The sequence below is a fragment of the Phoca vitulina genome, unplaced genomic scaffold, assembly GCF_004348235.1.
Source record: "Phoca vitulina isolate PV1807 unplaced genomic scaffold, GSC_HSeal_1.0 scaffold22, whole genome shotgun sequence".
Classification (NCBI taxonomy): domain Eukaryota; kingdom Metazoa; phylum Chordata; class Mammalia; order Carnivora; family Phocidae; genus Phoca; species Phoca vitulina.
The window spans coordinates 2,801,394-2,814,921 of NW_022589725.1; the positions used below are offsets into that span (position 1 = coordinate 2,801,394).

General features: G+C 41.8%; 1 protein-coding gene across 2 annotated transcripts in view; it reads right to left on the reverse strand.

Moving 5' to 3' along the window:
• PKIG (cAMP-dependent protein kinase inhibitor gamma) overlaps positions 1 to 13,423 on the reverse strand; it is a 95,930-nt gene extending 82,507 nt beyond the window's left edge. Inside the window, exons 1-2 of one of the 2 annotated variants that reach the window (XR_004301278.1) lie at positions 13,318 to 13,423; positions 12,836 to 12,869 (exon numbers count right to left, since the gene is read on the reverse strand). The gene's annotated coding sequence lies outside the window, so the exon portion shown is untranslated. Of the gene's footprint in view, positions 1 to 8,510; positions 8,582 to 12,835; positions 12,870 to 13,317 lie in introns of those variants that run through there. The other variant, XM_032420045.1, reaches the window with a different exon arrangement.
• Positions 13,424 to 13,528: the final 105 nt, after the last annotated feature.

The following is a 13,528-nucleotide window of genomic DNA, read 5'->3' on the forward strand; positions in this document are numbered from 1 at the left end:
GAACATAGGTGAGCTCCTTGACAATGGTTTTTGGTGATGATTTTTTTTAGATGTGACACCAAAAGTAAAGGGAACAAAAAGCAAAAATAAACATGTGGGACTATATCAAACTAAAAAGCTTCTACACAGCAAAGGAAACCATCAAGAAAACTAAAAGGCAACCTACAGAATAGGAGAAAATATTTGCAAATCACATAACTGATAAAGGGTTAATACCCAAAATATACAAATAACTCACACAACTGAATAGGAAAAAACCAAACAATCCAATTAAAAAGTGGGCAGAGGATCTGAATAGACTTTTTTCCAAAGAAGACATACAAATGGCCAAAAGGTACTCAACATCACTCATCATCAGGGAAATGCAAATCAAAACCACAATGAGGTATCATATCATACCTGTTAGGATGGCTTTTCTCAAAAAGACAACAGATAATAAATAAGTCCTGGCAAAAATATGGAGAAACGGAAACCCTTTATACTGTTGGTGGGAATGTAAATTGGTACAGCCACTATGGAAACACTATGGAGGTTTCTCAAAAAATTAAAAATAGAACCACCATATGATCCAGGAATTCCACTTCTGAGTATTGATCTGAAGGAAATGAAATCTCTATTTTGAAAAGATATCTGCACCTTCCGTGTTCACTGAAGCACTATTTACAATATCCAAGACATGGAAACAACCTAAGTATCCACTGACAGAAGAATTGATAAAGAAGGGGCGCCTGAGTGGCTCAGCTGGTTAAGCGTCTGCCTTCAGTTCGAGTCATGATCTTGGAGTCCTGGGAGTCTGCTTCTCCCTCTCCCTCTGCTCCTCCCCCTGTTCGTGCTCTCTTGCTCACTCACTCTCTCAAATAAATAAAATCTTCCAAAAAAAAAAAAAGAATAAAGAAAATGTGGTATATACACACAATGCAGTATTATTCAGCCATAAAAAAGAAGGAAGTCCTGTCATTTGCAACAACATAGATGGACCTTGAGGGCATAATGCTAAGTGAAACAAGCCAGAGAAAAACAAATACTATATGATCTCATATCTGAAAGTTGCTAAGAGAGTAAATCTTAAAATTCTCATCACAAGAAAAACAAACAAAACAAAAATTTGTAACTATGTGTGTTGATGGATGTTCACTAAATTTATTGTGGTAATTATTTCATGATATTAATCAAATCATTATGTTGCCTTCCTAAAACTAGTACAATGATGTACGTCAATTATATCTCAACAATAACAGAAAAGAATCTTTGTAATACAGCTTTAATCATTTCTGGAATAAGGAGAGGTTAAAAATAGACAAAGTAAAATGGGTTCATTATTTTAAAAAGGAAATAATAATAGCTAATATTTACTGAGTGGTTCTCATAGGAAGGCTGTGCTAAATGCTTTTACTACTTACTGTGCTCAGTGCTTTAACTACTTATTCAATCCTTACAACAATTCCATGCAATAGGTACTATTATTAAGGAACTTACTCAGCATCAACATTTATTCAGACTATTTCCAGGATTTGGTAAACCCTTGAAATTTTGTTCCCCCACTTACTGGCTGATTCTGAGCAACTTACTCTCTGAACCTCAGTCTCCACAGCTTTAAAAATGTTAACTGTATACTATAGTCCAACATCTGCATTTCCTAATCCCTTATCACATTGTCACTAAATATCCTATCTGCCCATGTCCTAAACCAATTCCAACCAAGGTCTGAATAGTATTAGGGCTATCTTTGTTACCATCATGGCTGCCTTACCCCATTTCCACGCCTCAGAGGCCAGGCTAAGGGCTGAGTCAGTTTCTCCACCTGCCCTGTCCTGAGGTCTTTCCCCGTTCCCAACCAACTCATGTTGCTGAGGCCTCAGCATGACTTTTTTTTTTTTTTTTTTTTTTAAAGATTTTAGTTTGAAGTGGTCTCTACCTCCAACATGGGGCTCGAATTTACAACCGGGAGATTAAGAGTTGCATGCTCCACCTACTGAGCCAGCAGGCCCCCCTCCAGCATGACTTTTAATGATGCCAGCGCTGACTGGAATCATCTACATTACCCTCAAGGGTAAAAGAGAATCAAAAACAAATCCCTGAAGAGTTCACATTTCTTCAACTTGAATACAAGAGGATAGGTCACTGGGGTCATGTAATTTTGGTTAACTGGCAGTCACCCAAAAGAGCCTTCAAAGGAAATTCTAAAATCAATCAATATACTGTACTATTTCATAAGTAGTACACTGGAACATAACTGAATCCTTGACTGAGAAACTTGCTATGTCTCAGGGTAGTCATCTGAACACTCGAACAATCTGGTTTTGACCAAGACCTCAATAAGAAATACATTCTATATCATGGCTCAGACATACCTAAAAAGAGTTGAAACAAAAATTTTACAAACCAAAGCTTATTCTTACTATATGAGATGCACTCTGATTTTTTTTTTTTAATATTTTATTTATTTATTTGACAGAGGGAGACACAGCGAGAGAAGGAACACAAGCAGGGGGAGTGGGAGAGGGAGAAGCAGGCTTCCCGCCGAGCAGGGAGCCTGATGTGGGGCTCGATCCCAGGACCCTGGGATCATGACCTGAGCCGAAGGCAGACGCTTAATGACTGAGCCACCCAGGAGCCCCCTGCACTCTGATTTTTTGTTGTTGTTCTTTCTATTCTGGTTTTTCATTAAAAAAAAAAAATGCTGGAACTCCTCTCCCGAATAGTTCTTTAAAATACTAATGTATAACAAGGTGCAGTTTAAAAACCACTGATATAGGCAGCCTTTCCACCGTGTGGTTTTGCCAATACGTAAGACCAACCTAGGAAAGCAATGTTGTGAGCAACCAGTACTGGACACAGCATATGGGCTCTATTTTTAAAAAAATATATTAAGCTGAATTATTAATTGAGGGATTTTTCTCCACCTACCAGAGCAGAGAATACAGGACAGTGTGCAAAACATTCCTTTAATAAGGAGACAGTGGGATTTAACAGAGTATATGACTTGGCATCAGAAAACCTAGATTCATTTTCCAACCCCTAAAGAAATAATAGATCTGGACAATGACCATTAATAGGAGCTAAAACCATTCTATGAAAGACTGATGAGACACTTACAATGGATGGGCCATGCTAACAACACCTGAGCCCCATGATCAATCTTAAAATCACATCCAGTGAGAAAACTAGACTTACTGCCTGCTGATGAGATACACAGCACCACCCATTAAGTATAATGGCCACAAAAATAAAGGGAAGGGAGGGACACATTAAAGGGATGTGATCAGGCAAATCCAGAATGTGAGAAGTTGTACAGGACAAATGACCTACTTTTTCAACAAATAATAGGCAAAGAGGAAAAAAAAAAAGAAGAGAAGAAATTGCTATAAATTAAAAGACTTAAGAGACAATTAACCAGGTGTAATAGGTGGACCTTGTTTGGATCCAAATTTAAACAAGCCAGTTGTCAAAAGATATTTATGAGATAGCTGAGGAAATTGAATACCAAATAAATATTAGATTTTTTTAGGAATTACTAGTGTTCATTTTTCAGGTGTGATAATGGTATTGTGATAATGGGGAGAAAAAGTCCTTTCTCTCTTAGATGCATATTGAAGCATTTACAGATAAAATGATCTATCGGTTAAGATTTGCCTTAAAATAATCCAAGGTGCAAAAAAAATCCAAGGGAGGGAGGGAGTGGGCATTATAGATGAAATAAAACTGACCATATGTTGATAACTACTGGGTATGGGTATACTGGTATTTATTAACTATTCTTTGTACTTTTGTATGTGTTTAAAATTTCCCATATTAAGAAACTATAATATAAAAAGAAAAGGAAACCTGGATTCAAACTCCAGAATTTAGGAGATGTAGGACTTTGGAGGTCTTTTGAATCCTCTGATCTTCCATTTTCTCATCTGAAAATGGGAATGATAATCCCTGCTTCACACAATTGTTAGGAGGAATGAAATGAGATCATAGATTCACATCTTTTGAAAGCCCAGCCCTTATAATATAAACTGCAAAACTCTTACATATGTTAGCATGATATTTCCCTCTCTCTGTGATGCTCTAGAAGCAAACAGAGAGTACAGTTTTGTCGGAGTAGAAATAGGTAATGGGCTGAGTCTATTAGAACTTTCCAGAATTTTTATTTTGTACTATCTCCTTAATATGACAGTGTTTGTTAAACATTGGTCCTTTTCTCCCAAGAGGAGAGTGTCAAAATTTATTAGCAATATATTGAAGTTCTCTAACTTGAGTTGTTTATATTTCTTGTTTATTTCCCCAATTATTCATACTTCCTCTGCTCAAGGTCAAAAGTAAATTTACAGGAGACTGTGTTGTTGAGATAAACTGAACACAATTAGAAATCAATGTAATCTAAACAGCACTTTGTTTAAAATATTCCAGGTGCTTTTAGGAGAGTAGATATATATCTTTCAGCACTAATGCTTCATCTTAAATAAAAGGAAATTAGCAGAGGTCCAAGCCTAAGTAACACAAAGGGAAACTTGGCACTATCTCGCTTCAGCTTGTAGAATGGGTTGGAGGGAATCAGGGTGCTCTTTTTCTGTAACGCAATTCTGATTTAGTCATTTCCCTTCCTTTCAATGGCTTCCCTCTGCTTTCAGGAAAACGTCCAAATTCCGGAACAAAGGCTCAGGTGGCTCTCCAGCCTGACATCCTCCCTTCTCCCACTAGTCTAAGCCCCTCCAGGACTGATGTCCCTTCTCACCACTGGCACGGCCAGTCTTCCACTCTCCCCTCCCATACCTTCTAGTTAATTCTCCTGAAATGTCTCTCAAATCTGCCCTCTCCATTCCATTCCTACTGCCACTGCCCAAGATCAGGCCCCCCCCCCTTTTTTTTTAACCTTTTACTCCCCCATCTCCCCAAACAGGACATATCCTTATTGCTTTTTTCTGATTATAAAAGCAATTCATGCTCATAAAAGAAAGGAAAAGAAGGCAATAAGGAAAGGAATAAAAGTCTCCCCATAATCTCCTGACAGACACACAGAACTTCTCTTTCTAGTACACTCCTGTTCATAGCACCATTACTGACAACAGCCAAAAGGTGGAAAAAACCCAAGTGCCCATCTGTGGAATGGACAAACAAAATGTTTATACGTACAATGTATATACAACATGTACGTATACCGACAATAAAATATTATTCAACCTTAAAAAGGGAGGAAATCTGACACAGGCTACAACACAGATGAACTTTGAGGACGTTACGCTAAGTGCAATAAGTCAGTCACAAAAAGACAAATATTATATGATTCCATTTATACAAAGTATCTAGAGTAGTCAAATTCATAGAAACAGAAAGTAGAAGGATGGTTGTCAGGGATTCGGGGGGAGAAATGAGGAAACTGTTCAATGGATAATACAGAGTTTCAGTTTTACAAGAAGAAAGAATTCTGGAGATCTGTTGCACAACAATGTGAATATCCTTAACAGTACTGAACTGTACACTTAAAAATGTTTAAGTGGTAAATTTTATGTTATGGGCATTTTACCACAATTAAAAATTTAAAAAATTTTTTTAAAGAACTAATCTTTCTAGACATTTTTCCTGTAAATGTGTATGTACACATTTAAAAAAACAAAAATAAGAACACACTGTACTGTGATGAGCTTTTCACACTGAACCATATGATGTAAACATCTTTCTCATATAGAGAGAGAGCTCCCACCTCATTCTTTTTTAATGGCTGATAGTATATATCATATGACTGCACCATAATTTAAACAGTCTGTTTTCAGCTTTTCAGATAATAAAAACATCATAGTCAACATCTTGCATATTTTCTCATTATGTCTTATGACAGACACCTGGTTTTTTTGTTTTGTTTTTGTTTTTTTTACATGCCCTGTTTCTGGTATCAATACCCTGAGTTTCCCAAACAAAAATACCTCCTCCTTATCCAAACACCCACCTGTACCCAGCGTCCTCCCCTCCAGCCACTCTTGTTCTCTATGTAGCTAGTCTGGGCACATTTATTTGAAAGTTTGTTCCCAGGTATTTATTTTTCACGTTGTTATTCTCATGTCTCCTACAATTACATTTTGTGACTATTAGTGCTTATATAAAGCTATTGCTTTTTGTCTCCATTCTACCTGCTTGTTTACTTAACCTGATTACATCTAATTATTTTTAACTTAATTCTCTTGAATCTTCTCAGCAGATCATCATACCATAGGTAGACAATCATATCATCCACACAGTGATTAAGAGTAAAAGGTTTGGACTCGGGCAGACCTGGATTCAAATCCTGTATGACCCAGGGTATGCATTTTACACCTCAATTTTCTCATCCATAGACTGGGAATCAGAAGCTATCTCACAGGACTGTTGTCAAGATCACATTACTAATGGAGACTAGTACATGAAACGTGCTCAACACATATTAGTTCAATGGCTGACGATAATGAAAATATAACTTCCCCTCCACACTTACACCTCCTATATATTTTTTGTCGCTGCCTTACACCGATGCACTCCTTGTGGGCAACTGCCTGGCTTCCGGAGAAGCTGTCAGACTCCTTGTGAAAGATCTGTGCTGTGGATGTCATCCACTCTTCCCTTCTCAGCAAAGTAGTGCCATTGATTTGCCCCTTTCATCTGGATTTTCTCAGCCTCTCCCCTCTCTATTGGCTCTTTGCCATCAGCCTTTCAATCTGCTCACGTCTCTCTCTCTCTCTCTCTCTCTCTCTCTCGTGCTTAAGACTTCACCTTATTCCCCAGTCGCTCTCCAGCCTTCTCTCTCTCTCCCTTCACAGCCAAACTCCTGTGAGCTGCCTACACTTTGTCTTTACTTTCTCACATCCCACTCTCTCCTCATCCCACTGATATATTACATTGAACTTTTGGAAGCTGCCGATATTCTAGATTCCGCCCCCACCATTTCACCAAATCTGCTCAATTAGGTCCCCAGTGACCTCCATATTTATTTACCCGAAGGACACATTTTAATGTTTAACTTCTTTTACTTGAAACCTAAGCAGCATCCAGCAAAATTAACCTCTTCCTTCGGCTTTCATCACTACCTTCTCCTAGTTTTCCTCCTACTTCTCTGGTCATTCCTTCTTAGTATAGGCGAAGTGAATTCTTCTTCCAGGAGTGTGCAACACAGTGGCCTTGAATGATCTAGGCCTTTCTTTTTTTCTTTTTCTTCTCTTTTTTTAAAATCTCTTCCAATATTAAGTTCCAGCTGTACCGGATTCATATCTGTACCCCACAAATGTACCTTGGAACATGTTTGGAATGCATGCCATGAGGGCAGGGATCTAAGTCCTTACTGCCCCCACAGTGCCTGGCACATAGCAGATGCTCAGTAAATAAATAAATATTTTAAGCAATATTTTTTGAATCGCCATAAATGAACGGCTACAATGTGGAAAACAGATTGGAGGAATGAAGGCCAAGAGAGAACAAAAAAAACCCTGATCTTTCTGAAACCATACCTCTGATCAAACACATGAACATACACTCACTGCCTGCTTAAAATCCTTTGATGGCTCCCCAATGCCCCCAAGCTAAAACTTACAGGGAGATACAAGGAAAGTCTTTCAGAAGGGGCACCTGCTTATCTCTCAAACATCGTCTGGCCAGACCACTTCAGCTTCTTGGAATGGGTCTCTATCCAGCCTATGAAATCCTTGCAGAGGCCCAATAAGCCTGCACTCTATCCCTTGGGCTTTGCACATGCGGCTCTCTCTGCCTAGAACACTGTGCACTTCACCAGCCTCTCATCTGGCCAATACACAGACGCCTTCATGTCTCATTCTGGAAGTCATCCTCTTCTAGAATCTCCCTTTGACCACCTTCCCTAGCTTCATTCCCTGAAATCTAGGTTAACTGCCTTCTTTATGCATTCACTGTCCCCTGTATGTCCAAAACCAGAGCTCGAATCGCAATGAATTCTTACTTACACTGTAAAACTGTGGAGTTCCCTGAGGACAAGATGTCTCATTCACTTTACCCCTGGCGATCCGCCCAGGCCCTGGCGGACAATACATGCTCAATCAAGGACTTTCCTGTAGTAGTAGTAATGATAAAAGCTCCAAGATACTGAGGACTTACCTGCAAGGGTTTTAAATATAGTTTGCCTTATAAGACAACTATTATTATGCCCATTTAGCAGATGGGAAAACTGATGCACAATGAAGTCAATCCTCTCTGGCCCAGGAGAGTCGCACAGACATACATTTTCTGCAGTTTTGAGTTATTCCCCAAACCCTAAACAAGAGGGGCTTTCTTTTTTTAAAGAAACTTTCAGGTCAGACTATGCAATGGGCCCAAAATACAGAAAACAGCCTAAAGCGCACTCCAAGCCAGCGCCGAGCGGGTTTAAAAAGCAGGAGGGGGCGCCGCCCCGGCGCCGCGGAGGGGATAAAGGTCTGGCCCCAGCTTCCTTCCCGGGGGTGCCCCGCGCCCCAGCCCCCGGCCTGCTGCGACGAGTCGACGCCGGGGCGGCGCGTTTGGGTCACGACTGCCCGCCCGGCCCTGCTCACCTGCCGACCCGCCGCCTCGCCGAGCCCGGGCCGCTGGCCCGCTGCGCCTCCGCCGGGCTGCTTGGCGCCCGCAGCGCGCAGCGGAGCGCGTTGCCTTGGCGACCGGAGCTGCCGAACCCCCGCGGCGGGCGCTACGGCGGCTCGGAAGGGACCGGGGGTGCTCGCGTCCCCTTCCGCGGCCTCCGAGCGGCCGGAGGAAGGAAAAGGAGTGTGAGTTGGGGTCCTGAGCCGCGAGGGACCAAGGTGGGGTTTGGCAGCCTGGAACTTGGCCCCGGGAGAAGGGGAAAGGAAAGGAATGCTGAGGGAAAAGGAGACAGTAAGGCGGGGGAGGGGTGGGGACTTGTACCTCGGACCCTGCCTTTGCCTCAGTTTATCTCTCTGTAACCAGATACGGGGACGGTTCGAGGGGAGAACAGGGCCATAGGCAGAAGCTTGCTAGACTGGGAATATTTAAAGTCGAGAAAACTGATGTGGGAGGAGTGGCAGATGCGTTTCCCTTTAATCTCAGACGGGGTCGTGTGGCAAAGAATGAATAAACTTGTTTCTTTGGGCTCAAGGTGAGAATTAGATCATCAGATTTCATTCCAATATGGCAAGTTTACTTTAGCTTCTGACCGGCAATTGTATTTCTTGAAATAATCCTGCAGATATACTGGAAGGTGAGCACAAAGGATATCCATTGCTCCCATAAAATGAATTACTACAGCAAGAATTAAGAGAGACCGAAGTAGACATAGATGTGAATATAGTTTCGTTAAAGACCTATCTTTAAGCTACCCTTATACCAGTGGTCTCCTAACTAGTCTGTCTTTGCTTCTACTCTTACTCCCAACCTTACCCAACCCTGCCCCCAGTCTGTTCTCCACCCTGCAGCCAAAATGTCCTTTACAAAATGTTGAGCATGATCACATCCTTCCGCCTGCTCAAAACCTTTCAACAGTTATCCCATCACATTTAGAGTAAAATCCAGAGTTGTTACCATGTTCAGCTTCATCTCTCATCATTTTCCCTCTTGTTTATGCTCCAGCCACACTGGCCTTGTTTTTAGGTAGCCTGTGTTTAAAAAACAACAACAACAACACAGGCCCAAAATGGTGTCATTTAGAATTCCCAAATGGTGCTCAATACGAAATCTAATTGCAGTTTCAACCTCCCCCAGAAATATAGTCTTAACCAGTCAGCCAGGAATTTTTCAATCCTCACCAAAGGGTCTGCCACCTGGGCCCTCTCCATGCCCCAAAGAAGGACAAGGTAATCTGCATGAAAGACAACTTGCTTTTCCCCTAGAAAGTGGCCTTGCCTGGAAAAATCCTTTCCTTTTGCTAATAACTTTCTTGCTCTCACTCTCCTATAAAAGCTTCCATTTTGTATAACTCCTTGGGAGTGCCTCTCTACTTGCTAGATGGGAGCTACTGGATTGATGAATCACTTAATAAAGCCAATTAGATCTTCAAATTTACTTGGTTGAATTTTGTTAACACATGCTTCTGTTTCATGGTCTTTCCTCTTGCTGTTCCATGTTAGGACCACTCTTCCTCCAGATATCCCTGCAGCTTGCTTTCTCATTTCTTTAGTATCTCTGCTCAAATATCAGGTCTTCAAAAACACCTGCTCTGACTACTCTATTTAAAATAGCAGAGCCCCACCAACTCTGTGTTCTCCTCGCCTGTTTTATTATTTTTCTTCACAGCTCTTGTCAGTATCTGACATTTTATCTTTGTTTGTTATTTGTCTCTTTTTGCTACAGCAGAAGCTCTTTTAAGGGCAGGCATTTTGTTTTGTTCCCTGCTGCTTTCTCATCATTGGGAACTGCCTGGCACATAGTAAGAGCATGGTAAATATTTATTGAATAAATGAAAAAAGTGAAAAAAGCAATCATGCACCACTATGTGGTTGGAATGCTACCACATGTAAAAAGGGAATGACATAATACATATAATACTGGCATATGCATATATGAACTTTGGAAAGAGATCTGGGAGATGAGGGGGTAAGATGATACATTTTCACTGTATGTTCTTCTATGCAGTATTTCTAAAAAACAAGTACCTGTATTATCTTTTCAAACAATATATACGAATGTAACGAATCAGAATATGCCACTTTGGCATAAGGAGTATTTTGAGCTGAAAGTATTTGAGAAGAAGACACAGTAAAGTTCTCTGCTCTCACCCTTATAAATTTCTGTTGCCCACCTCCTCTCCATCAGGAAGAGCAGAAGTTAATCATAGGAGATCACTAACTCCAGACTTTTATCAGTGAGAGAAGTCTACATAACACACCTTACTAAAACAATCCTTATCTTCCATTAGTTTCCCCCTTGTATTTACCTTCCCACAGTCTGCTTCCCTAATAGCCTAAACTCCTTTTCATTGTCTTACTGCTTCTCTACAAATTTAAAATTTATCATCCTTTGTCAGAATGGTATAAAAGCCTCCAGGCCTCCCCAGCCCCATCTCTGAACCTAGAGGGTAGAGGAAAAATTTCCCCCCTTACAGGGGAAAAAACAACCTAGTTTTGACAATCAACATGTAAAGATAGGAGGGGCTGCCTTGGTTGGCAGTGAGCTCCCCACCCTAGAGGAGACGCTGCTGAGGGGTTCCTGCATGAGGTGGAAAACTGGAGCAAATGATCCACTTTCCCCACTTTTGCCACCTAGAAGAGGAACACTCAACCACTTAGGGTCAGAAACCCTGAGAGATGGGCAGGATCCCACAGATGAGAAAATGAAACTTTTTCAGCTGCCAGCTAGACCCAATGTTCCTCACTGAACTTAAACAGCGCTCACAGAATGTAAACAAGTATCAGACAAGGCCACTCTGTAGTTGGAACAAGGCAAGGACAAGGCCACTGTGGAACCACAAATAATGACAACATCCTCCTCTTCTAACATGAGTGTGTCCTGCTTCCTTCTCAGTCATAACTCTGGCCCCACTTCAATCCTCCCACCTCCTGGGTAAAACAGTAAGATAGCTAACCACTGAATTGCCCCTGCTTCTTGACTGTATCCAATTCAAAACCATTCCCCACTTGCTTAAACCCTCCTTACAGATACCCAGCACAAACCCAAATCCTACAATAAGCTCTTCCCAATTCTCTGTTAGCAAGATACCTCATGTTTTCTCTGATGTGAATTCTCCCTTGCTGAACAAGCTAAATAAATCTGATTCTTTTTTGAGTCCAGGTATGTTCCTGATGGGATTTGATTGTGGACTTTATCATAGTCTTAGCTTTCTTCAGCCCAGTCCAGCAGTACCCAAACAGAAAGACATAAGGATTTTAAGGGTTATCTGGAAGGGTTACTTTCAGTGATCGCAAAGCAACCTGGCTTGGGCAGGCATTTGGTGGTAGGGGTTGGGGGGTGGTGGGGTGAAGGGCTCAGGTGGGAATTAGGAAAGCTTGAGTAATTCTCCTTCCTCTGCCATCAACCCTTTCTGTGGCCTGGGGTAAACCATTCCACTTTGAGCCTTTTTCCATTTCTGTAAAAAAACAGATTCAAATATATTTCTAAGGCTCCTTCCAATCTACATATTCTAGGATTCCAAACTCTACAGGTTCTTATATTCCCAGGTAAATGTTCCCTTCTTAGTCATCTGTATAACAGTCTCATCATTGTTGCCATATCTGCATACCACCTGCACTTTTATGTATATATGTGAATCACTTCTCAAAACTTTTGCTTTAAATAGACCCTCAGTTTTTTTTACAAAGTAAAATTTACATCACTTCTTAAATGGAAAACCAGCATTGCTGAAGCTGCCTTGGCCCCTCTGGCCAACCTAGTAATCTAAACTTCAGCAAACACCCTGAGCCTGAATGACTGATTAACTAACCCTTCTTTGTGTATCTATAGATCGTGCATTCTTTCCTAGAAAGAACAGAGCACTTCTGCACCTCACAAAACAGAAACCAGACCCTCTTGCACAAACCCCGGGGAACTAAGGAGCCAGACTGCCTTGCACAACCTCTGAGCACTGCAATAACGTTTGTAGCCGGCACCATCGAGTCTGCACGTAATCAAGAAATGTTGGGGCCACCCCACTCCCTCTACTGATTAACTGCCCTAAACCCCTTAATAAATCCCTGGGCCAGGCAGAAACCTCGGAGTTGGCCTTTGGACAAGAGTGTGCCTTCTCTCCAGGTGGCCAGCCTCCTGAACAAAGCTCCTGTTCCTTTCCAAGCAATCATCTCTCGAGTATCGACCTTTGGAGCGACGACGGGCAGCCCAGTTTGGGGTTCAGTAACACTGCTTGGAAGAAATCAAAGAACTTCTGCAAGCACACACACAAACCCCAAAAATGTTATTTAACTGCAGATGGGCTTACCTTTTGGAGAGATTTGGAAAATGAAGCCTTCGCTCTGTCAAAAATGGAGGTAAGCGAATGTTAGAAACACGTTAAGTAAAGTACTAGTCTCAAACTCTCTGTTTTTAAACAGGGCTTTCTGACTCTGCCGTTCAGTGCTACCTAATGCGTTCATGCACCCCGAGGCCCTTTCGTGTACCCCGAGTGGCGTGTATACCCCTCATTTTCAGAAACAACACCCATCCTTCCCCGATTCGCTTGGACTTGTCTTTCGGTTCTCAGATTAAATATAAATTCCTCAGAACACCCCTCCGGGATTACCCCCCCCCCCCCAGCTACATTATTTTCCTCTCACATAGTAAGCATTAAATAAACTTTTATTGAAAGGATATTCCCTCATACTACTTCATGGTAGGTACTCATCACAACGGGTCGTGGTACATGTATGTTCAGTGTCAGACTCCTTTTTTAAGTAGTCCGTAAATTCCTGTGCACTTCTGTACCTCAGATGTCGACACATAACGGGCTCTCAAGTGAACACAAGTGAGGTGAAGGAATAAAGCCTTCACAGCTCCTGCAGCTCTGGGCCGCTTTAGCCGCATCTCCCACCTCCGCGCCGGGCCGGGTTAGTCCCGCCTCCTCCCTCCGCGCCGGGCTGGGTTAGCCCCGCCTCCTCCCTCCCCTCTGGGCCGGTTTAGCCCCGCCTCCCCCTTA